A 23,729-nucleotide genomic window follows, 5' to 3' on the forward strand; every position below is an offset into this window, starting at 1 on the left:
CTGGCGTCTGGGGAAGGACCAGGCTCTAAAAATAAACCACTCCCCTCGGCCTGAGAGCAGCCGGCGGGAGCCTGGGGAGCCAAAGGCGCCGCCCGCCGCTCCCCCCAGATGATGGGGGCCCGGCCCGGCCCGAGCGCCCCCCTCCCGGGCAGCTGGCCCCTGGGATGGGCCGGTGACAGGTGGCAGCCAGGAATGCTTGCCCCCGGGCTCCCGCAGGCACCCCCGCCCCCCACGCCCAGGCACACACACGCCCCAACCCGGGAGTGCTGCGGGGAGCCCGGCCTGGGGTGCTCCTGAAGGAAAAGGACGTGGTGAGCCCCGGGAGACCAAGGGCTGCTTCTCCCAGTGGCCAGGAGTCCCTCCTCCTGCTGGACAGTGACGAGCCTCGGCCACAGGTAAGGGGACGTCTTTGCACTCCCCGCAAGGGCCCGCTCCCCCGGAGAAGGCGCTGGCGGTGGACCTGGGGGTGCAGAGTGGCTCTGGGAACTCGTGTTTCCCCTCGACCCCAGGGGCCCTGACGCGGTGGGAGCATCGAGCTCTGCTGGGGAGGGGGGCCACGACACTGCCCCCCACCATCTCTGTGCCCCCAGCCCGGTGGGAATCAGCCTGCCCTTTCCCTCTCCAAATGCCCTCGGCCACCACCAAAACGTCAGAGTCCTGGGGGCTTAAACGGGAGCCAGCGCGGGTCAGTGGGTTTGCAGAACCAGGTTGAAAAGTTTAGGAGGCGGCGCCAGGCGAGCTGGGTTCCAGGAGAGGAGCCGCCCCTTCCTGCCCCGGGTGGGGGTGGGGGGTACAAGGACAAAGGGCCGAGGTTCTGCCTCCGGCGGCGGCGGGTAGGGGACCTCCTTGGGGCACTGTCTGGGGGCACATTCTCTGGGAAGATGGGGGAGAGTTTCCGGGGAGGAGCAGCTCCCTGGGGTGGGCGTCCGGTTCCCAGATCCCAGATCACTCTTCAAGGTTTGCAGAAACAAACATCTTCCAGGGAGGCGTGCAGCAGGAAATGGGGGGGCATGTCTTGGGAACTTGGTCCCTTGGTCCCTGAGTTCAGAGCGGCTGTCATATCAGACTTCCTGCGTAAGCAGATCTCTGCGCCGATCCCGGAGAATATTCACATAAAGGTGGGGTGACAGGTGGCAGCAGGGTCTCCGTGTGCAGAGTCAGGGGAAGGGGCTCGGAGAGGGCCTCAACAGAGGGGGAGCGGCTCCTGGTTCTGCTTTCACCCGAGGACCAGGTGCCGGGGGTGGGGGTAAGGGGTTATGGGGACAGCAAGCCCCCGCGAAGGCTGCCGTAGCCTTTTCTGGGCACATAGCAGAGGAGTCATTGAGAGAGTGACATGTGTTGCGATGGGTTTGTTCGCGGCCTGAGAGCGAGCTGGGACCCTCCACAGCCACCTTCGGCTGCCCAGCTGGCCCGGCTGGAATAGATGCGCGTGGGACTGTCGGGGAACGTGTCCGGTATTTGGTGTGGGAAGGAGCAGGGCCTGGGGAGCAGAGCTGCCCACGGCACTTGAGAAACACCAGGCGGCCGTCCAGCAAATACAGCCCGGGCACCCCCACTGGCCACCCAGTCCCACTTCCCATGGCCCGGGAAGACGCTCCTTCCTGGAGCAACTTTCCTCTTATGCATCCCTCAGAGTCCCGCTTGGGGTCGCTGCCCTCTGAACCTGCCCGGTAATGGCACCCCCACCTCCCCCGTCCCCCACTCCCCGCAGGTGCACCTTCCAGTCCTTGCGTGCACCTGCATCGTCGGGACCGGTGATTGTCACTGCCAGGCTGGCTCCGGACGCCGCCACTCGCTAGCTGTGCACGCTGGTAGCAACACCTGGCCCCTGTCTTCTCTTCAATAAAATGGGGACTGTGTTAACCTTCCTTATTGGTTGTTGGAGGGTCGACAGAGATGGTGGCAACCATGGGAAAGAGTAAAGAAACGCTTTTTACAGCATGATCGTGTCATCTGCATTAAACAGTGCACCTGCAGGGCCAGTGCTTTCCAGCTCAGCACCTGACGCAAAGTAGGAATACAACAAACGCTTGTTGAATTTGCATGTGTGCGCACACACACACACACACACACACATATGGACATCACTCAAGCCAGGGTGATTTTTCTGTGGGTGCCACCGCTCTTTGACTCCGACCCTAATACCACCCCCATCTGAGCAGCACAGGTGACAGCACCTGCAGAAGCAGCCTCTCAGCCCCACCGTCCGCCTGGCGCTGCCTCTGCCCCGCGAGGTCGGCCCGCACGGCAGCCCGGAGGGTGGAGCCTGTCCACCCTGTCTGCTGGGGCCGAGAGCCAGGCCTTAAATTGCAGCAATGCTTTGCCTCCCAGACAGTGGCCTTCACATCTTCGCCGTTCTGGCTGATTTGTTTCCCGCCTTATGTACACGTTTGGACACCCAGCCCCTCTCCCAAATGCTCCTGCAGCAGGTCTGTTCCCCGGAGCTACCCGTGCAAGGCAGGAGGGGAGTGGACACGGAAGGGGAGGGCCAGATGTGGTGGCCACTTTTCCCAACCTCCAGGACACAGTGACAAGGGCATTGGAACCAGGGCCAGGAAAGCAAGCTCCGTCCACTCATGAAGAGAGGGCCGTGCTCATCAGCACTGACCGGGGGCCAGGTGGGCACCAGGTGCCTCTAGAAACGTCTTATGCCTTTGACAAATTGCTTCTACTGAAAAGAATAACATTCTGTAAAAACACACAATGCAGCAAAATGATGCAGGTATATAATACAGAAAATGCACTCTGAATACAAGTGAGCGATGATGCCCCTGAAACAGAGCTTTCCGGAAACGCCTGGTGCCTGGGCCACTCTCACAACCTCCCTGACTTTTGGCATCAAACTTCTTAGCATTTGTTGCTGCTTGTCCTGTGGGTGCCCTGCTCAGTTTTCCTACTTAGCCATTTCACCCCAACTAACTCTCCCAGGCAGGCTGTATCTGTCTTGGGGCTTTCCCCCCTCCTGACCCAGGAATATCTTAGCTGTATTGGTCAGCTCTTGCTGCACTAGTGTTCCATAACAAACAGTCCCATATCTCAGTGTATTACAGCAACAAACTTATAATTTTCTTGCTTGTGGGTCTGTGGTTTGGCTGGGGTTTGGCCGATCTTGGGTGTGGATGGTGGGGTTCAATGGGGTTCAGCTGCACTTGGCTCCAGTCTGCAAATCAGTTTGGGGTGTGCACCCCAAGTCTCATCCCGGGGCCTGCTCTTGTCTTGGTGATGGCAGGTGAGAAAGAGGCCCACCTGCACCACCTCAGCTCACTAAAGGCCTCGGCTCATGCGCCACGGCTAACGTCCCAGCAGCCGAAGCCAACCACACGGCCAAGTCCCGTCCACAGGGTGAGGGCACAGCCCCCACCTGCTCTCCTGGGGTCACAGCAAGATCACAGGGGGAGAGAGAGGTAGAGAAACCCATCTTCTACATCCACAGGCAACTTCTGCTTTCTTGCTAATTTATTGATACACCTGCCTCCTCCAGCCTGGGTACCCTTGGGGACCTACCTGCACCCACTTCTCCTGGCCCGGCAAGAGGAGGGTTACACCAGGCCCTGCGCTGCAGATATCACCTGGGAGGACAAGGAGGGAAGTCAGCCCCTATGTCATGGCATGCGGCTTAGGGCGGCCAAAATCAAGCAGAGACCGTGGACCGTGCACAGAGCCTTGTGGGGGCAGAAAATTCTTCAGGAGGGAGGTGGCCCCACAAAGGGGCTCCTGCAAGAGGGGTGGGGTTTCAGCTGGCAGAGGAGGGTGGGAGGAGGGCAGAGGGGGTGCCAGCAAAGGCCCAGGGGCGGGGGGGGGGGCAGTGCCTGGGGCCGGCCCTGCTGAGCCAGCTGCCTCCCTCCTGGGACCCCACAAAGCAGAGGGTGGCCCCAAGCCCCGGAGCCGGTCAAAGGCAACTCCCCAGCCTTTGAGTTGCTCCCTGAGAATTCCTTCAAGCTCCGTTGGCACCAGCTCTAAATTAAGCAGTAACTGGGAATCTCTGATCTCATTACTTGAATTATAATTGTCCTGCTCTTTAATAATTTGTGGCGGCAGGGCCTCGGGACACAGGCACCAGCGAATCCTGGGCATGCGGAAGGAAGGAGGCTGGGGTGGTTTAAAAGTCAGGCACAGATACTACAGTTCACATGCATTTGCAAAATAAAGAATACTCAGCTCAGTTGTCCTAAGGAATGAAGGTATTTAAATGCCAGTCCTTGGGCTATTTTTCTAATTTAAATACTCCCTTCCCTGCTGAGAACTCCAGTCAGCAATGGGAGCAGATCCTACACAGGCCCTTTGCTCAGCTGCTCCCCCCACCCCCCGCCCTCCTCATGTGCCAGGTCCTTGGCACATCCCTTAGCACCTCCAGCCTCCTTTGATCCCTCTGTAAAATGGGCTGATGATCCCTTCCAGGGTTGCATCTGCCTGGAGGGCCTGGAGACTGAAGGGAGACGATGGGAGAGAAAATGCAGGGGAGGGGCCAGCCCTGTGCACACAGGATGAACAAGGGACCATGGGGCAAGCCCGGAAAGAAGCAGTGAAGGGTCCCGGAGGGGATGAGGGAGGGAGAGGAGGTGGGGGAGGGGAGGGAGGAGTAGAGGAGAGGAAGAGAGGTTGGGCAGCCGTGGACCTGTGTCTGTGACTCTGGAGGTGACGGCTGCTCAGTGACCCCAGGTTTCACCTGCAGGGAGAGCGCCATCACACCTGGGCACACCTGCTCTCCCTGAAGCGGGCGGCTCCCTGCCCCAGCCCTCCCAGCCGTCGGGTCTCCTCGAGGTTTCCTCGACATCCCCCAGCATTTTCTTGGGTCTCCCAGGCTCTCCCTCTGGGTCTGCCCTCTGCTCGTCCCCGGGCCTCCCACAGCATGTCAGTCCCCTTCACCTTGCCGGTGTCCATCCATCTTTTCCTCTCCAAGCCCTCTCTTCACTCCTTCCTTCTCCCTCTCAGCCTTGAGAGGCTATCAAATAAAGCTTCAGTGTTCTCTTGAGCAATTTAAATGTATTAGATGTTTTCAGTCCTTAATTTAAAATGCGATGAGTGGGGCATTTTCTCTTTTTCTCTCTCAAAAAAGCACAACAAAAACCACCCAGCCGAGCTAATTGAGTCTCTCCTCCTGGTTGGTGCCCTCCACGCGGAAGGGCTGGGCCTCTCCTTATTCCCACGAGCCCCATTGACCTGACGGCAGGAGGCACTTCCCTCCTGGCACCTGCACCCTAGGGTCCGGCAGCAAGCAGCCCCTCCCATGGGGCTCCCGGGGGCGGGGTCACGCTGGGTGATGGTGATGCTGGAGACGGCGACCATGGGGGCTGTTGGTGGAGTCTCCCCCACCCCAGCCTCGGCCGAGCCCTCCTTCAGCCCCTCCCTCCAGCAGCCCTGGAGGCCCTGCCCTGGCTGTCCTCTAGCAGGGCCTGAGGCTCAGAGAAGCCAGAGCCAGATAAAAAGCAAATCTGGACCTAGTAAGGAGAGGCTTACTTAAAATTTTAAAGAATTAATGCAAGGTGGGGGGGGGGTTCATTTGCAAGAGAGGGAGGGGGCAATGCAATGGGGGGAGGGGGAAAATGCAAGAGGAAGAGGGGACTATTGCAAGAGGGGGAGGGCTCTGGCAATAATCATCTATAATCATCTCAAGGGTTAGGTTAAAAGGGGCTCATTTCCTGAGATCAGAGCCCAGGCCTGCGGGGAGCACACGGGGGCATTGGGGCAAGAGTGACCCACGAGGTCTCGGGCAGAGGTGCCTCCTTCACTGGGTGTGGGGGCCCTGGTTGGGTCTCAGCGGGCCCTGCCACCGGCAGGCTCTGTCGGACCCTCCCCTCTGCGGAGGGAGGAGGTGCCCGGCCCGGACACTCAGGGACAGGGCAGTGGCTGCGGCTGCACCCACATGGGCTCTGCAGTCCCTGGGCAGGGGCCGCCCCAGCCACACCCATTTGCTGTGTTCCACCAGGGTCCCCGGCCTGGGCCAGCCAGCCCCAGGTGCACGGGGCCCGGGACTCTCAGAGTCCTACCTCCCCCAGGGAGTCGGCTTTCGGGGGTGGAGGCTGCATAGAGGTGGGCACAACAGAGCTGGGTGGGGACCCCGTGAGCCCCTCACTGACTTCGTGGCCCTAGCCAAGACACTCGGTTATAAAACGGGAAAAATGCCACGCCTGGGGCCGGTGGGAGCCACTTCTGCTCGTGACCATGAGCATCCTCCACTGGAGGCGGCCATCACCCACCCCGATGCTGCAGCGGTGTGTGCTGGGGACACACAGGCGGGCACTGGGGACACACAGCCAGGCACTGGCCACCTTGGCTCCCCAAGTGCCCCAAGAGCCCCAGGCTCCTTCCCACTGCGAGGTCTCTTCACACATGCTGCTCCCTCTGCCAGGAACACCCTTCCCTCCGCCTCACCTGGGTCCAAAATGCCACTGCCACATCTTTCTCCTTCTTGATTCTCCACCCCCTCAGCCCCACAACCCTGTGGCTCGGTGGTGCCGGCCTCTGTTCTTGCTGTCCCTGTGTTCAGAGGGCCCTGTGTCCTGGTAAATACCTGGTCCTGTTCCGAGTGCCCCCCCCCCACACACAAAGTCATACCTGACCTCACCCCTCTTCCCCACGGGGCCTGCACAGACTTCAGCACAACTCTAGAAGCAGTGCCCCATGGAGGAAACCTTCTTCTCCGCCATTGGATGGACTCTTTGGGGGCAGGGATGGCGACTGATGGTGCAGTCTGTCCCCAGGGCTCAGGACAGGGCCTGACAAGGATGCAGCTGGGCTGTGCTGTACAGAAACCCCAGCCTCCCGCCATCCTCCCAGCGAAGGAGGATTCTGTCCTGTCCATCCCCCTGCTGTCTCCCGCCCCCCTGAAGACAGCTCCAGTGGGGCAGCCACTTCCTGCTGTTTTGAGAGCCAAGATTGGGAAAACCCATTTGGAGAGACAGGGCCCAAAAAGTAAGAGAAAAGAGGAAAAGGGGTCTGTTCACTGGGTCATTCCTGAACTTTCCTTTGTTGTAGGGAATTCCGATAATGGGTGGAGTGGAGAGAAAACTCTAAAACAAATCAGAAGGGCTGAGACAACGAGCAAAGAGTGTTGCACTGGGGGCCAGGATGGGGGGAGACAGAAGAGCTGAAAGGATGGAGGGTCAGGGTTTTTATTTTCTGGTGGGGGGTGGCATACGGGGGAGACGCTTTGGAGAAGCCACGGGTAGAGGAGGAGAGGAAAAGTGTTTGGGGCTGCTTTCTCATGTCCCTGAGAGATTCAAGGTGCTGTGTAGAAACCCTTGGTCCTTGCTCCTGGTTGCCGGGCTGGAAGGTGACTCTGCAGAGACTAAACCGCATGGGACCATGAGATTCTTTGGGGTTTCTTAAGGCTACAGTGAAAGACCAGGAATTCTCCTGCCCAGGGGCTTGTGCTGTGCCCCGAATATCAGTGTTGGGGTCAACATCACAGCTCTGCAGCCCAGACCCACTGACCACACAGTTGAACACCCCTTCCACTCCCTGCCAGAGCACCCCAGCCTCGTCTTCCGGTGGCGAGCACTTTGAGGCCGAGTCCCAGAGCTGAGCTTTGCTCTAAATGCAACTCCCAGACTTTATGATCTCTCCAAGATCAGTCGCTTAGAGGGATGCACTGCTTCTTGAAAACTCCAGCATCCACCTGCCAATTAGCTTCTGCAGGAGCCTGTAGAGAGAGTGGATCATAAATGATAAAAGACTCGGAGTTAATTAAGGCCCATTTGCCTCCTCGTTAATGCAGTTCTGCCTTCGAGAAGAGCACGGACGTCACCCAGCCTCTTCAGGCGAACGCCCTGCACTTCTAAGGCTCTGCCGTCCAGAGGCAAGGAACGGGGGTGCTGAGCTGAATCTGTGGGTGGGCAGAGCTGAAGGGACGAAGGGCTCATCCACAAAGATGCCAACTCCGAGCTGGCATCTAATTTTCAGGGCCCCTGCTCAGCCTGATGCAGGCTGTGGTGGCCATCCTGGTCAAGCTTGAGTGCCAACACTTGGTAGCCCTGTGACCTTGGGCAAGGGGCTCAAGCTCCCTGAGCTTTAGGGAGGCCCAGAACACCCACACCATGGAGTTAATGGGTCGGAGAATAGGCCCAGAGAAGGCCCTTCTTTGCATATAGCAAGAACCCCCGCGATGGCTGTCCGTGCCAAACTCTGGCCAGGTGGGGTCGGCAGACCCAGTGGGGGATCCTAGAGGAAGCCCTTGCTCACCGCGTGGGCTGGGGCAGGCCCCGTGACCTCATCTGACAAACAGGACTAGAAATGCTGTATGCGTCATACGAGGTGCTTTGCAAACTGTAAAGAGCTGTGCAAATATCATAAGTGGTCACTAGACTCTAACACCAGCAACGTGTGTGGCATTTGTTCTAAGATGTGCTTTGTGCTGGTCCCTGATTGCTCGGTGGGCTCTCCTGGGCAGCATGTCCCAGAGACTAGACAGCGGGCTGTGAACTTGGACCATTGGGGCTGTGCAACCTCACATGAGTTCCTTAACCTCTCTGGGCCCCTGTGCCTCATCTGTAACATGGTAATGTGCATGGGTTCGAGGTAATAGCTGTGCAGAGCCTAGCCCTTCGCAAGTGCTTCAGATCGGACTGCTCCAGGGGTCTCCACGGCCACACATGTCATGGCTGGAGGAGGCGGACACCCAGGAAGTCCTGGGCACAGCAAGGCAGAATAATCTCCTGATAGAGATTAGAGGGCAAAGAGCACCTTGCTGAGGAGTGACCTATAAGCTGAGACCTGTGGGAGGATTTGGCCAGAGGAAATCAGGGAACAACATTCCTGGCAGAAGGAACAGCCCGTGCAAAGGCCTGGAGGTGGGAGATGAGATTGGTGTGATCACGAGAAACTGCGGTGAGGCCTGTGGGGCTCGGGGACAGCAGGGCCCCACATACCGGCTGCGTGTTACAGCTCATCGAGGGCGCTCAGGGCTTCCAGCCTCCAGGACCCAACGCCCATCACCCATTTTATCCCTGTTTTACAGCTGATGAAACTGAGGCTCAGGGAGACAGAAGGACATGCCCAAAGTCAGGCAGCAAAGGGTGAGGGGGTGACAGGCAGGCCCGGAACCCCGTCCAACACTATTTCCATCTCAAGTCCTCCTTGTTGTTTCTGTTCTAACCCATCAGGCCTCTGGGCTGGCAAAGGGCCCGTTTTCTGCTTTTCTAGGCAGAAATGTTCCTGTCCCCCTCCAGGGAGGCAGTGAGTGCGGGTACCTGCGTTTTGTCATAAGAAACTGGTATTTTGGGTTCATTACTTCTGGACAAATTGGTGCTTTGTTTTTTTCTGTATGAGCACTCCTATACTGATTATTTCAGCTGGCCCTTCCCCCAGACTCGATTCTGTACCCCTTCGTGATATGTTTCCGCCGATAGAAGGCTTCCGGGTTCTGGAGATGTTTTAAATGCACCTTTAGTGGGACTGGATTTCTGCTCCGGCGGAGGCCCTGGAAGTGGCAGGCTCCAGGAACACAGGGCCTGCTCCCCTGACTTTCCCTCCTTCTGGGGCAGCCCACTGGACAGCCCAGCCACGAGTCAGGGACTTGCAGGGGTGGCCCGAGTCCCCGTGGGAGGCAGCAGAGGGTGGGATGGAGAGTGGGCAATCAGGCTGCCTGGGTTCAAATCCCAACTCTGCCATTTACCAGCCTCCATCTCTAAGGGTGTTAATTCCCCTCTTCAAGCCTCGGTTTCCACATCTGTAAAATGGGCAGAATGAGGCATCTTTGTTGGGAGGAGCCATAAAGTAATGTACGTGCGAGGGCTCAGCCCGGAGTGAGCCGTCCGCAGTACCAGCCGCTGTTAGGTGCTTATTCTCCCTTACACAAGTGTGCAATTTGCACCTGCCATGCCCAGTGCTGCCATCAGCCTCCCCCACTTGCCACTGCCCAGGGCTGGTGCCTCTTCATCCTTCCAGGCTCAGTGCCACCCCCTCCGAGGGGCACAGCCCCGTGTCCCCTCAGGTCCCTGCACGGCAGGCTTTGTTCCTGAGCCCCCTTCGTGGTGTGAGTTGGTGTCTCTCTCGGGAGGGACGACCCAGCCATTTCTCTCGGGCTTCTCCCCTCCCCTCCCGCTTTTCCAGTCTACACAGTTACATCTGCACGTGGCGATGCAGGATACGTATGTGGATCTCACGAGAAGTGTCAAATGGAGAGTGGAAGCCACTTCCGCTCCCATCTCCCAGCCCAGACCCTCTCCCCCGAGCCAATGGCTGCTCTCGGTTCCTGCTTAATTCTGCTGGCTCCCTTTATAACTTTAAACAATACACTTCTGCTTCTGTTCCTTCCTTACCGACTTCACACAGATCTGCTGGCTCCTGCCCTGAAATGCAAGGCTCCATCTCCCATGCGGCCCCCACGCCCTCCCGGCTCCCATGGGCTCTTTCCTCTTAGCACCAGCTTCCACTGACTCCAGATTTAGCACAAAGATCATCCTCACCCCTCGCCCAAGCCACTCCCATGGCCTCCGGAGTCCCATCTTCCTTCTGCTTTTCTATCCCTGATGGGTGTCCATCCAACAGCCAGAGGGAGCTGAAGGCAGCTGGGTTCCCTCCCGCAGAAAACTGCCAGACACAGCCCTGGCAACAGGGCTGAGTCCTGCCTCCTCCCTAGTGTCCTCCAGAGCCCTAGAGGCCCGACAGAGGCTGCTCAGCCACACCTTGCACCCCTCCCTGGCATCCTGCACCCCTCCCCCACCCTCCATGCCCCCCACCTTCCCCGCCTCTCCCCCACCCTCCATGCCCCCCACCTTCCCCGCCTCTCCCCCACCCTCCATGCCCGTGCCCCCTTCACCAGGCCTCACTGGTCCACAATTCAAACCTGCAGGCTCGGCACCCCCTAGCCCCACCAGCCCTTCCCTCTGCTTTTGGAAGGCTGTCCTCCAGGCCGGCCCCTTCTCCTTCCTAGTTCTAAGCTCCACCCCTAGCAGGTGTCCTCCAACATCTGTTCTAAGGCATCCCCTCCAGACCCTCTCCATCCTGTCCTCTCTTGGTGGCCTTCCTCCTAATGGAGATGGTGGGTCTCAGTCTTGACTGCTGCTCTGACCCCCGTGCTGAGAGCAGGCCGCGGCCTCCGCCGGTCATGGGGCAACACGAATCAGCTGCGTGAAGGAGCACAGACAAATCTCTGCTTCTCGGCTGCCACCTCTGGACAGCATGGATGGGTGAAGACTTAGCCCACACTGCTGCCCTCCTCTGCCCACTGCTGCCCCAGTGTGGGGCTGCTCCACTGTCAAGGTTGACATTTACACTCTAGTCTGAACAAGGAATAATGGACTATCCCTTATCAATGGACAGAGTGTGCCAGTTGGAAATGAACAAATAGGGCTTACACTAGCAGCATTACGCAAATATTATTTCCTGAGGGCCAGGGTGTGCGATTGCAACTAAGAAATATAACCCAAGTCTTAGAAACATGCCCCTTGGAGGAGAATCGGCCAAATTCCACAAATCCCCTCTGCACTCCCCTTGGCGCCTCACTGCCACTCTGCATTGCACACAGCCCCTGGCCTTGGGGTCCTGGCCTTGCCCTGGGCTGTCCCAAGCAGCTGTACCCCGACTCATGTTAGCTCAGGGCATGCACGGTTTGGCTCAGTGTGGAACTCTGTTCAAACTCGCTCTTGCCCCTCCTTTGCCTTCCGGTTTCCCTGGCTGATTGGGAGAAATCCAATACCCATTAGACTCTTGTTTCCTTGTCCGAATACCGTTTCCCATCTGGGAGCTTTCAGGATTTTCTCTTTATTCTTATCACTTTGACGAGACGCCAGGGGTGGGTGTTTTCCGTCCTTAGCCGCCCTCCGCACTCCTCGGGCCCATGGATCTGTACGTGTCTGTCTCTCTCGCAGCAGCCCTGGTGAGGGAGAGGGTCGGCATCCATTGTTGCTTGAAGGATGCCTTCTTCTTCCCCATCCCTGCTGCCCCTCCAGAGCTCCCCGGCGGCTGCTGGGACTCTGCTGTCAAGCATCCATGCCTCTTACCCCCTCAGCTCACTTTTCCTGCCTCTCAGCATTTGTCCCGGTTTCCGGAAGCACCTTCACTTTGCCTTCCGGAACCCTAACTTGATCTCCAGCTGCTTGAGTTTGACTCTATCCATCCATCTGTCAGATTACCGAGATCCCCTTAATATCCTTCGTGCCCCACCTGTTCTCTGTCGGGCCTGTGCTTCTGCTTCCTGACCCGGTGCCCAGGCAGGACCCACCCAGGCCCACGGCCCCGTCCCTTCGCCTCCGAGACAGCAGTTCTCTGGGCTTTGGGCCAGGTGTGGAGGGACAAGGGTCGCTGCCACCAGTGGTTAACCAGTTCAGGAGAGGGTGGAGGGGCCGGACGATCCCCCCATCCTGAAGGGGTCTACGGCCCCTGCATCCTGGGCAGCCCCACTTTTTAGCTTCCCACACCCACTTGGCTTCTCCGGGTACCACCAGGGAGACCCACGCTTCCTGCGAGGCTCTGGCCATGGCTGATTCTACTCCGGCCCTGATGCAGTCCAGCCTGCAGGGTCCCCTAAAACGCTCCAGCCAGCCCTACTCTGCCAGCCTGGCCTGGAGCTCCTTCTGTCTCTGCACATTTCCTGCATTTCAAGGGCCCCGGGGAGGGAAGGGCAGGGTTCCACGGGCTCAGTCTGCCATCTTGGGCAGGAAGCCAGCCCCAGCCCCTCGCCAGGGCGGCTTGGCTGCTCGTCCTGGCAAGTGGTTTCATGTTTTTGTTTCTTCCCCCTAAAGTAAATGTTAAGGCTTAAATGACAGGACATGGTCATTTGTCAGGCGTGTGCGGCTCAGCCACCCCTTGGAAGCTTCCAGGTGGCTGTGGAGGGGGTTGACATGATGTGTTTTATTTCTCTTCTGGGGGCAGTGGCAGGGTGCTCATCTGTCAACTGCTCGGTTGTGCCATTTCTTGGCCCCCAGCGTCCCTGGCTGGGAGGTGCAGCTCACCTGTTGGGTTTGCTCTGTGCTCCAGAAAAGGGGGGGTGGGCACCTCCTGCGGCCCCTCCCATCGGTGTGATGTGTGCAGTGGGTCCTGGGTGGGGACCTGCACAGAACGGGAGAGCCTGGGGATGATAAGGGCCAGCTGCTCTCCTCTCTGAGCTCCTGCCATGCCTGGGGCTCAGCAAACGCCTGAGGGGGGAAGAGAGAAAAGCCCCATCCTCAAGGACCTGGAAGTCTGCAAGGGCCGGTCTCGGAGAGATGAGGGTGCCAGGGTGCCCGCCACTGGCACGGATGGAGTCCCTCCCCCACACCTGCTCCTGTGGCTCGTACACCCCCAAGGGTTAGGTGCTCCCGTCACCCACCTGCCAGGTGAGGAGAGGGAGACTGGGGAGGCTGGTGGCATGCCGATACGGCGTGCCCGGCCGCAGAGCCGGCTCCAGCTCCAGATCCACCTGCCAGCCTTCAGCTGCCTCCCTGGAAAAAATAAAATCTGACATCTTCTAAGGAGCACTTAGCATGTGCCTGACTTGATCAAAACCACATGCCTGAGACCCCCAGAAGGGAAAAGGGGCCTTCCCAGCGGGCCTGGTTGCAGGCAGGACGCCCACAGCAGTGTATTGGGGGCGGCAGTAGAAAACGGCAGTGGCCACAATGCAGCACACAAGAGAGGAAGGGGCTGCAGATGGAGGTGGAGCGCCGGGCAGCCATGCCAGGGAGCTGGGACCTGGTCTTCAGAGCCTGGGGTGACACAACCAACTTTGCATTTTAACTGCACCCCCCTTGGAGGGCAGCAGGGAGAGTGGCAGGAAGCTGGTGCCATCCTGCAGGCAGTGGGGCAGGCATCAGGCTCAGAACTCCGGCGTGGCCAGACTGGGGGCTGGATGCTCTCCCTGGAGGGGCTGGGGTGGTCCAAGAAGTTCACCTACCACCTCCTCCTGCCTCCCTTCTCTGTACTCCCTCCCTCACCCTGCGTCCCTGGAAAAGGTCATGATGAAGCAGAGAGAGAAGTTTGGCCATCAGTTACCAGTTGTCCTCTGTGCTGTGTGACCTTCAGAAAATCACACAACCTCTCTGAGCCGCCGCTACCAGGCACTGTTGTGTGGGCCCACCAGGTGAGGGATGGGGGCAGCGGGGCCAGCGGAAGCCGGGTGGTCTGGCCACATAGTATTTGTTCAGCCACCTCCCCTTGGCCGTCCTGCTCCTGGGGTAGGGGCACCCAGCCACCCCCTCAGGCCTCTCCCACTGACTGCAGGCCCTGAGTTCGGGCCCCCAGCGTTCAGCCGGGCTCAGCGGCCTGGATCCACGCACCTTGCACTCCCGCAGAAAGGAGCGGGAGCTGGGGAGCAATTATAACCGCGTTTGAAGAAAGCTGACGGTGTTAATGAAAATCATTACGCTCCTGGCAGCTAATCCCACCCGTGTTTGAATTCCTCCCCTGAATATTCTGTTTTCAGTCGAGGAGACTCTTAGATGAGTTTTCAGGGAGAGCCACCGCCGGGCCAAGGCGATTTCTCTTAACGACAGCTGAGCTTTTCGATCAGCTGAACCCTTAATGATCAGCAACTCGGGGTGCTGCTGATCCTCCCTGGATTTCCAGCCTCATTCTGACCATTCTCAGGGGCTCGCCCCCAACCCCCGCCATGTCTCCCCCACTCCACTTCTCAGAAGGGCCGGTCAGGATCCTCCAGCTGGTGCCAGGGTGGGAGGGCTCCATGTGTGTGTGCCAGAGGGACCCTCCTGGGACACGGCCCTGGCTGGGCCATCCCCCACCCCCAAGACCCCCCATGGCTCCCCAGTGCCTGCAGAATGAAATCCAGTCTCTTGTGGGGGCTGAGGGCCCACCCGCCTCCAACTCCTGCAGCCTCCCCCCGACCACCAAACATGGATCCCGCGCTGCCTCCCGCCCTGTCCACGCGGCACCCCCACCGACACCCCCTCCCTCGTGCCCACCCCTTTCTGCTGCCCAGAGTCCAGCCCCCGATGCTGCTCAGTGCGCAGCTGTTGAACACAAACAGGCTTCCGGGACTGTGCTGGGCGGTGGAGACACAGAGATGCCCCCGAGAAGCCCTGGGTGGCCACAGAGACACTCGAGGCCCCCGCTGTTGTAGTGGGAGGTCAGGGCCGAGGAAAACAGGAGAGGGTCGTGGGGATCTGAAGAGGGGTACCTGTCCCTCAGCCACCTCAGGGGGGGCGCACGGCTCTGTGGTCACCTGTCCCATCCGCCCTCCCACCCAGGGCCCCCCCAAAGGCAGCTCAGGCTGGGTCCACCAGGCTCGGCACGCACCTACCTGGCAGCCTGTTCTGCTAGGGGACAGCTCCAGCTCTGCTCGCTAGAAAGTTCCTCCTTGGCTGAAGCAGTGGTGGGGGCTGGAAGAGGCGGTGGGAGAGGTAGGGGTCGGGGTCTGCGCAACGCGGCCCTGGGGGCTTTGAAGGGGAGGGAGAGCGGGGGTTGGGAGCAGCAGCGGGCACAGAGGGGCAAGGGAGGGGAGGCAGTGCCACCTGGGCCCCTGGCTCGTGGGGATCACGCGGTGGGGCTGGAGATGGAAAGCCAGGTCCAGGCTTGACTCAGACTCCCCCTGACCTGCAGCAAGTCTGGGCCGTGTCCTTGGGAGATGGCCATGCCCACAACAGGGACGGCTGCAGCACTCGGTGTGACAACATGACGGGCACCTGGCACAGCGCACAGTGCAGAGCGCTGCCCAAGAACGGTGTTGATGACACGTGGCCATCGTCGAGGTTGTAGTTGTCGGCACTTGGGGGGGACACGGCAGCTGTCAGCCCCCCGCTCTCAGACGATGCCCCAGAGACTTTCACTCCGAAGGCTCTGGGGCACCGAGTGACCACGGTGCCTGGTCTTTGGTGGGGACTTCTGGGGGGTGAACCGGCCTTGCTGTGCTACTGAGCCCACCCCAATGGAAGGGATGCATGTAGCCCTGGGCCCTGGCTCTCGTCTCCCATAGTAAGTGGCAAGGGTGGCCCAGGGCTGTCCAGGAGGGCAGGGGGCTACCCGAAGACCCACCGAGGCAGGGCTGCCCCTCCCTGGCTCAGGGATCCCAGCCCAGAGCCGGCCGCACCGCCCTGCAGAAATGCACGGACCAGAGCACAGAGCAGCCTGCCCGCCCAGAAATACATGAATAAATGAAAATCCAGGGGGACTTCCCCTCCTCAGGGGTTGGGGAGGGCTGGATCTCCGGGCTGTAGGGGACCTCAGCTGCCCCACAGGGTGGGAAGTGGCCAAGTTTACGGGATCCGTGGTGTGCTGAATTGTGCACCCAACAAACACGGGTTCTTGATCTTAATCCACGCTCCTGTGAGTGGGAATTTATTGTAAACAGGATGCTTCTACGATGTTATTTTTAGTTAAATCGGGGCCAGTGGGAGCGGGGGGTCCCTCAGCCACGTTCCTGGAGGCCTTGGAAAGAGAACCCGGAAGTTGAGGGAACAGAAAGGAGAGGACGTGGCCTTGTGACGAGGGGCAGAGATGCCAGCCAAGGAACCCCAAGGAGGGCAGCACAGACTCTGGGAGAAGGCAGGTCTCTCATAGCTCAATGTTGGGGCCTCCAGCCTCAAATTCCTACCGTGCGGTGTTGGGACTTCCAGCCTCAAATTCCCGTTGTGTGGTGTCTGTCATAGCAGCCTGCAAGCCAAGGCAGGGTCCCAAGTGCGCTTTGCAAAAGGCATGTTTCTTGCAGGAACTACAGGCTCTGGGCTGCCCCTGGTGGGCAGACCCCAAAGGGACATTGACAGGAGCCAGACAATCAGGGGGGTGGGCCGAGGGGTAGAGGGGCTGTGATACCTGGCCACCGAGGCCCCCGCCCCGTGAGAATCTCTCCTGGGGTAGCCTGTGGTCAGGGGCTCAGGTTTGGGGGCAGGACAGGTGAGGATTCAAACCCCGGCTCTCCCTGGAGCAGCCGGGTGACCCAGAGGGCAGCGCTACCTCTCTGGGCCCTGGTTCTTCATGGAACACCCCCCTTAGGGGAGTCACAACAGGACCCACATCCTGGGGGGCTTAAGGAATATTCATTATGCACCTACCAGGTAGCAGGCATTGCCTGGGAAGACGGCAGTGCCCCAAGCAGACACCTCCCTGTGCTCGTGGAGCACGGGGCCCAGGGCAGGAGGCCGGTCTTATCCGAGGGGACGAGCAACCTCAAAGGCAGTGACAGTGCCGAGTCCACCAGGGCAGGGGATGGCCTCCCGGAGCTGGCATTGGAAGGATGGGCAGGCGGCCACTGGGAGGAGAGGAGGGGCGGGAGGAAGAGCATTCAGACACAGGGAGCAGCAGTGCAAAGGCCCTGGGGCGGTGAGGAACGGAAAAGCTCAGAAAACAGGGTGGGTCAGGGCATGTGCTGCAGCTGGAGAGAGGGGCAGGGGCCGGTGCCCACCGAGCCTTGTCTGTAGTGTGCCCTCTTGGGCTCTGAGCTCAGGGAAGTAGGAAATACTGCCACGGTTCAGCCTTGTCCGTCAGGCACGTGTGGGCCCTGCATCCTCGTTTGCACAGCCCTCTTCCTCGTGTGACCCGCTTAATCCTCACGGGTTCCTTAGCCACCAGGGATGGAGGCCACAGTCTCCCTTTGGCAGACAGGACACCAGAGGGAAGGGGCTCTGTGGGTGGCAGGCAGGGGCTGGGGGCAGAGCTGGAGGTGGGGGACGGGTCTGAGGACACTGGCACAGGGCACAGCTTGCTGGCTTGAGTCCGTCCCTGCCACTTGCTGGCTGTGGGACCTGGGGACAGGCACCTTCTGTCTCTGAAGACTTCCCTGGAGAGGACGTCGGCAACTGGCTCAGGAGCCGGGGCGGTGGGGCCAGGCCACGTGGCTGTAGGTGGGAAGGGAGCTCCGAGCTCCGCGTGGGTGGACTGGGCTAAAGGACCTGGAGGTCTGCCCTCCCAGCATTTCAATCTTGGAATGATTATGTCTGCAAATTTGGAAAATTAAAAAAAGAGAGAGAGAATTAAACTCCTAATCAAAACACTTGGAAGTGGCCGCAGCAGATGCACAATCCCACGTGTTTGCTCTGAGGTGCCCATGGCTGCTCGCGGGCGATGCGGGGACAGCTGGGGCTGCGGGACGTCCATACCCTCTTCACGTCCGGTGGGGTTTAAAGCCAGGGCCGGGGCCGCCAAGGGAGAGCAAGGACACAGAGGGGAAAGAAGGCGCAGGCTCAGCCCGGGAGCTGCCACCTGGAGCCTGGGGCAGGGACCTTTGCAAAGTGGCAGAAAGGGGGTGAGGCCAAGCACCCCAATCCTTTGAGCAGAAAGCGCAGGACAGAGAGAGGGTGGCCAGGGTCACGCCACTCACAGCCATGGGACCTCGGGCAGGTCAGTGCCTTCACCTGAGAAAGGGGTGACTTTGGGTCCCCAGTGGGCAGTGCAGGATCCAAAGGGGGTGGGGCTGAACCCTAAAAAAACAGGAAGTGCTGTCAGACACCCCAGGCCCCTCTGCCTCCCCGGGCAGTGGATGATGTGCTCCCTCGAGGCACAGGATGGAGGGGGAGGGTGGCGCTCTGGCCTCACAGCTGTCCCAGGCAGGGCCACACCAGGGAGTGCACTGATGGCGGAAGCCGAGACCACCGAAAGGCCCCTTGGGCTCCCCTCCCCGACTCGGCCACACCCCCGCCTTCCCCTCCCAGCTCCAGCACGTCCAGTCCAGCAGCAAACCCAGCGAGGCCCAGCCCGGGGCGTCCGCCTCCCTCCACACACAGGCCGCACCCGACAGGCCAGCACGTGCCCCCACCCCATCACCTCGGGTCCAGCTCCCTGCTCCTCACCCACCCCCGGACCGTCCCCTCCTCACACCCGCCAAAGGGCTCCTCATAATGTCCCTGGGCCCTGAAACGTCTCCTCCCCCAGCGGCCCTGATGGCTCCAGTCCTCCAAGGCCACCAGGGCCACGGGCCCTAAGGGTCTCCCCCTCGGCCTCTCTCTTTATCTCACGAGCCCTCCCCACACCCCCTGCACCCCCACCGCACCCCCAGGGTCCAGCCCCTCCCTCAGCTCTTGGCCCTCTCCAGGTTTCTGGAAGCTTCCAGAAGGCTCCTCCTGGGACCTCTGCATGGCTGCTGCTCGTCTCACAGCCGACCCTCAGAGAGCCCTCCCGAGTGGAAACCCAGCAGAAACGAGGGGTTTTCATACTCTTTTCCCAACATGCCAGCCTAGAGCTGGGGGACGTCAGCAGTTTGTAGAGCCCTGGAAACTGGGCCCGATTGGGGCGGGAGGTGAGTTACCCCCCATCCACTCGGGGCCGCTGCTCTCCATCGCTGTGCAGGGGTGGCGGGGAGGGCGGCAGGGCCTCCAGGGGCCTTTGGGGCTCCCCTCCCCCACTCAGCCCTGCACACACCGGCCATGCGTGGGGGAGCGGGGTGGGGGGGGGGCAGTCGAGCTTGAAGAAGGGGATAGGTGGGGGGAAGCACTGTCGTCAGGGCTGGGCTGAACCGCGTTCAAATCCTGCTCCTTGCTATGTGACTTTGGGCAGGTTCCTTGGCCTCTCTGAGTGTCTGCTGTGTCTTCAGCAATATTGAATATGGAACATCCTGGCTTTCGGTCTTTCTTCTCTGCCTCTCCTCCCTCTCACTCCCTCCAGGACAATGCATGTCCACGTGCTTACACTTCAGGCTGAAGCTTGAGCTGGCTGCTAAGGGAGAAAAGAGGAAGGAGAGCAACTGTAAACATGGGCAAGGGAGTCGGGAGGCTTCACGGAGGAGGCGGCATTGGAACAAGGTCTTCAAGACAGGCAAAAAGTGACGGGAAAGGGGAAAAGGCATCCAGGAAGGACAAGGCCGAACAAGGGCCTGGAGGCAGGAATGAGTTTTCCAAGCTCAGATGGGGTGGAAGGACCTAGAAGAGCTTCTTGGAGCCCAGCTGCAGGGGGTCTCGCTTGCCCGGCCACAGGGCAGGCCCGAGGGCCAGTAAGGGTTTTGGACGTGCTCATAGCTGTCAGAAGCTTCCAGACACCATGCCAGGATCAACCATCCCTCACAGACGTCCCTCTGTCCTGCGCCAGTGTATGCTGGGAGCCCAGATACAGGTCCCACCCTCGAGGGGCTCATAGTTTACCAGGAGGCAGAAAAATCAATTACCCTGTGCCTATCCAGTGTGTTCTGTGCTGTGCTGGGGAAGCCCTGGGTAATCAGGGAGGGCTTCCTGGAAGAGGGCACCCTGAACCGAGCCTCGTAAGTCAGCCAGGCCAGGACAGGGGTAACAGCATCTGAAGAGGCAAGTGACTCGGTATGAGCAGTGGGAAAGTTGGGGGGCAGGGGGCAACACTTGCTAACATTTAGCCTGCACCTGGCCCGTTGCTGAACACTTTGCCTGTGCTATCTCATTTATTCTCTCAGCAACCCTTCTGAGCAGCTATTATGTTTTTATCCCCATTTTACAGATGAGGTGACCTGCTCAGGGGCATAGCTGGGAGGCAGCGAGCCAGGATTCCAGCCTGAGGCTGCTTGGCTCCAGGCCTGGGAGTTGGGGCAGACGGGCAGCGGGGGGCTGATCCTTTTCACGCAGGGTCTCTGAAGGGCACTGGGGAGCCATCAGAGGTTTTAGGCAGAAGGCAGCAATGTCAGATTTGTACTTTGAAACATTACTCTGGCAGGGGGGTGGATGGTCTAGGAGAGGCAAGATCAATTTGTGGCAGGAAGCTTGGAAAGGGCATCCCTGGAAGACATTTGGGATGCTTGGGATGTGGCCCTGGCCAGCTGGGGTCCACAGACCTGACATAGCTCGCCCACCCCACCCCCCACCAGGAGAGGCACAGCCCTTTGGAGCCAGGTGAGCGGCCGATGGCGGGGGGGATTGTGGTGGTGGGGGGCGCCGACAGCCTGACATGGAAAGACCCGGACAATGAGCTGATTATGTGTTGAGCTTGGCTTTTAAAACCTTAATGGATTTCTTTCCACTCCGTAAATCCGCCCTGCGGTCTAGAAACAATCATTTAGATCCGGGAACAAGACTGATGTGGTGGAGCTGAGCGGCCGCTCCCCACCCCCAGCCCGTGCGTGTGCACCTCGCCGGGCTGTGAGCAGAAAGCGCGCTTGTCACGGGCACGTCCCCTCCAGCCCTGCCCACCCCGACCCTCCAAGCAGGTGACAATCACCCTGACTGCCGTCCCTGCTTGCAGCACCTTGGCCCAGGCTTTGTAAATAAGAGCCTGTTAGTCCTCGCAGCCACCCTGCTGGATGGGTGCTGCATCCTCATCCCATTTTACAGGTGGAGAAACTGAGGCACAGGCATCTATGTGCTCATCCACTAGTCCAAACCACCTCTCACTCCCAGGGGAGAGGGAGACCACCTGGCCCAGGAGCCCCTCCCCTCCATCTTTTGGTGACGGGGCGCTCACCACCTTTCTCCCAAGTCCTTCTTGTGCCCAGAGGGCTCTGACGGCGTTAAGTGCAGACAAGATGAAATGGAATCTGCTTCCTGAAGCTCCCTTCCTGGCTCTCCGCTTGGGTCCGCACCTGTCCGGCCAGGTGACCTTGGCAAGTCTCCGAGCAGCAGGCTTCTCGTGAAAGAGGGAAGGCTGGAGGATGCAAGGGGTCTGTCTGTCCGCTCCCCAGGCCTGCCCAGGCCCCTGAGTCCAGCCTGCCCTCCCCCTGCCCCTGCCACGTTCCACCCGGATGTGGGGCTCAGACCCCACCCCACCGGCCCCTCTCCTCAGGCCCAGTGCACACTTGGCCGGGATTGGCCTCCAACCGGATCCTCACGCCTCCAGACCCCGAGGTGCTGGAAGACAGAGGTCCCTTCCCGCCACCCCTCAGCCCCCCACCTTCTGCCTGGGCCAGCTCCTTCCCAGGCCAGAACTTCCCGAGGTCTTTCATGCCTCTGACCCTTTCACATGCAGTTCCCTCGGCCTGGAAATGGGGCTGTTTGTCCTTCTGAACTCCCTCTGTTTGTCCTTCCCTGACCCCGCGCTCCCTCGGCTGCCCGGTCTCTCCCATGAGCTCGGTCACTTCCCCGTCACATCACTGACCACGGTGAGGAAAGGGGCGGGGAGTGTCCCCCATCCAAGCTTCTCCAAGGTTGGAACCCCCACGTCCCGCTCCCGCCCCCACCCCAGGGCTGTTCCCCAGGAGAACAAGGAGGACACCGAGCTTGCTGGGAATGCATGCTCCTACCTCAGTCTGCCCAGCTCTCTGTGTGACCTTGGGCTTCTCAGACCCTCAGTTTTCTCTTCTGGAATATGAGGCCTTTGGATTCAAGGATCTCAAATATTCCTTTGAGATCTGATGGTGTGTGGGTCTAACAGGGTCAGTTTCTTCCATCTTCCTTTGAGTCCCCGAGCCCTCAAGCTGTTGCCAAGCTCCCCAACACACAGTGAGTGCCCCCTCTACCCCACCCCCACCACGGGGTCACTCCTGATGACGCCCCCTCTCCTTGTCCCCGGCACTCCCCTACCTGGCCAGAAGTCCTGGGGGCCTGTGGGTGGATACGAGCCATACCTTCCAGTCATGCCTGCTGCCTCCTTTTCCCACCTTGGGGTCACCCTGGACCCCTCGCCCCGTCCGAGGGGGTGAGAGGAAGTGATGCCCAGGACGCCACCGGGTGACTGGACCCCTCTCCCCAGAACCCCTAGAGTCTCTTCCTTGTCTCCACCCCCACCCCCTGTGCCTCCTCCACACACACCTCCTTGCAGGGAAGCCCCAGAGAAAGTAACAAAAACAGTAATAGCAGCTCATACTTCGCTGTCTTTGCAAGGGGCCATGCCCTGTCATAAGCAGCCGCCTATAAGCTCATCAAATCCTCTGAACAATTCTATGCAGAAAGCACCCTATGGATGCCATTCTGAGGCCAGAGAGGTTGAGACACCAGCCTGAGGACACACAGCTGATGGGTGGTGGACCAGGTTGTTTGCACGCACCCTCCGGCCCAGAGAGGAGCCTCTTGACCCCTGGGGAGCCAGCAAGGGGTGCAGCTGATGCCTGGGGCTCCCAACTGCATGTCCACCTTCCGCAGTTCCCAGCTGCCCTCCTCAGTCCCCCACGCTGGCAGCTGTTTCCTAAAAGCAGCCCAGAGGCTCCGTGCTGGCCTCTGATCTCCAGGCAGCCTGTGTGTTGTTTGGGATCCCACTGCCCCCCGAGCGTTTATGGGGTCGAGAGCTCCCTGCTCTTCTTCCCAGCATACAGCAGCAAATGGGTCTGGGGGACAAAGGGGCTCCCCCAGCCCTCGCTGTGTGGCTTTGGCAGGTGGCTGCCCTTCGGCGTGTCTGGGGCCTTGCCCACCTTGGCCGCAGTCCCCTCTGGTGTTTGGAGACCCCATAAACTGCACGCCTACCACGTACCAGGCACCCACCAACCTTTTACAGTCCTCAACCCAAAGGACTCTCCCCAGTATCCCATGAGGTGGGATGATGTGCCCATTTCACGGACAAGGAAACCAAGGGACAGAGAAGAGCCCCGACTTGCTCATGGTTCACGGGGGCCCAGTGCCAACTGGGCTGGACCAGCTCTCGCTTGGCCGACTCCAGCTCCCACCGTCCGCAGGGGGCTCTGGGGTGAGGCCGTCCCTTGCTCCCAGATCCATGCCTGCTCTTTATTCCCATGGCTTTCCAGGGACTGGCACTCCTCCCAGGGTCCCTGTGAGACCCTGGGGCACGGAGGCGACCCTGGGATCAGCTTTCTTGACACGACTGGAATTAGCTGGTGAGTAAGGAACGCATTCTACTTGCTGAGAATCATTTTTATTTGGCATCTTCAAGCACTGAACGAGCTTTAGTTTACGTGGAGTTGATTCGCTCACGAGCACCGGTGACAGCTGCTGTGGCGTTACTGCGGCTCAAGCCAGCCCCAGGGTCCTCCTTCCCTCCCAGGCCACCCCAAAACAGTGTTGTTTGCAAGCAGAAAGCATCTG

The 23,729-nt window shown here is 59.9% G+C and overlaps 1 protein-coding gene across 1 annotated transcript in view; it reads left to right on the forward strand.

The window, feature by feature from the left end:
* The first annotated feature begins 215 nt into the window (after positions 1 to 215).
* Positions 216 to 23,729, forward strand: part of SHISAL1 (shisa like 1) — a 143,556-nt gene continuing 120,042 nt past the window's right edge. Inside the window, exon 1 of the mRNA XM_037848072.1 lies at positions 216 to 395. The gene's annotated coding sequence lies outside the window, so the exon portion shown is untranslated. The remainder of the gene's footprint in view (positions 396 to 23,729) is intronic.

This window comes from Choloepus didactylus, chromosome 8 (genome assembly GCF_015220235.1).
Source record: "Choloepus didactylus isolate mChoDid1 chromosome 8, mChoDid1.pri, whole genome shotgun sequence".
Classification (NCBI taxonomy): domain Eukaryota; kingdom Metazoa; phylum Chordata; class Mammalia; order Pilosa; family Megalonychidae; genus Choloepus; species Choloepus didactylus.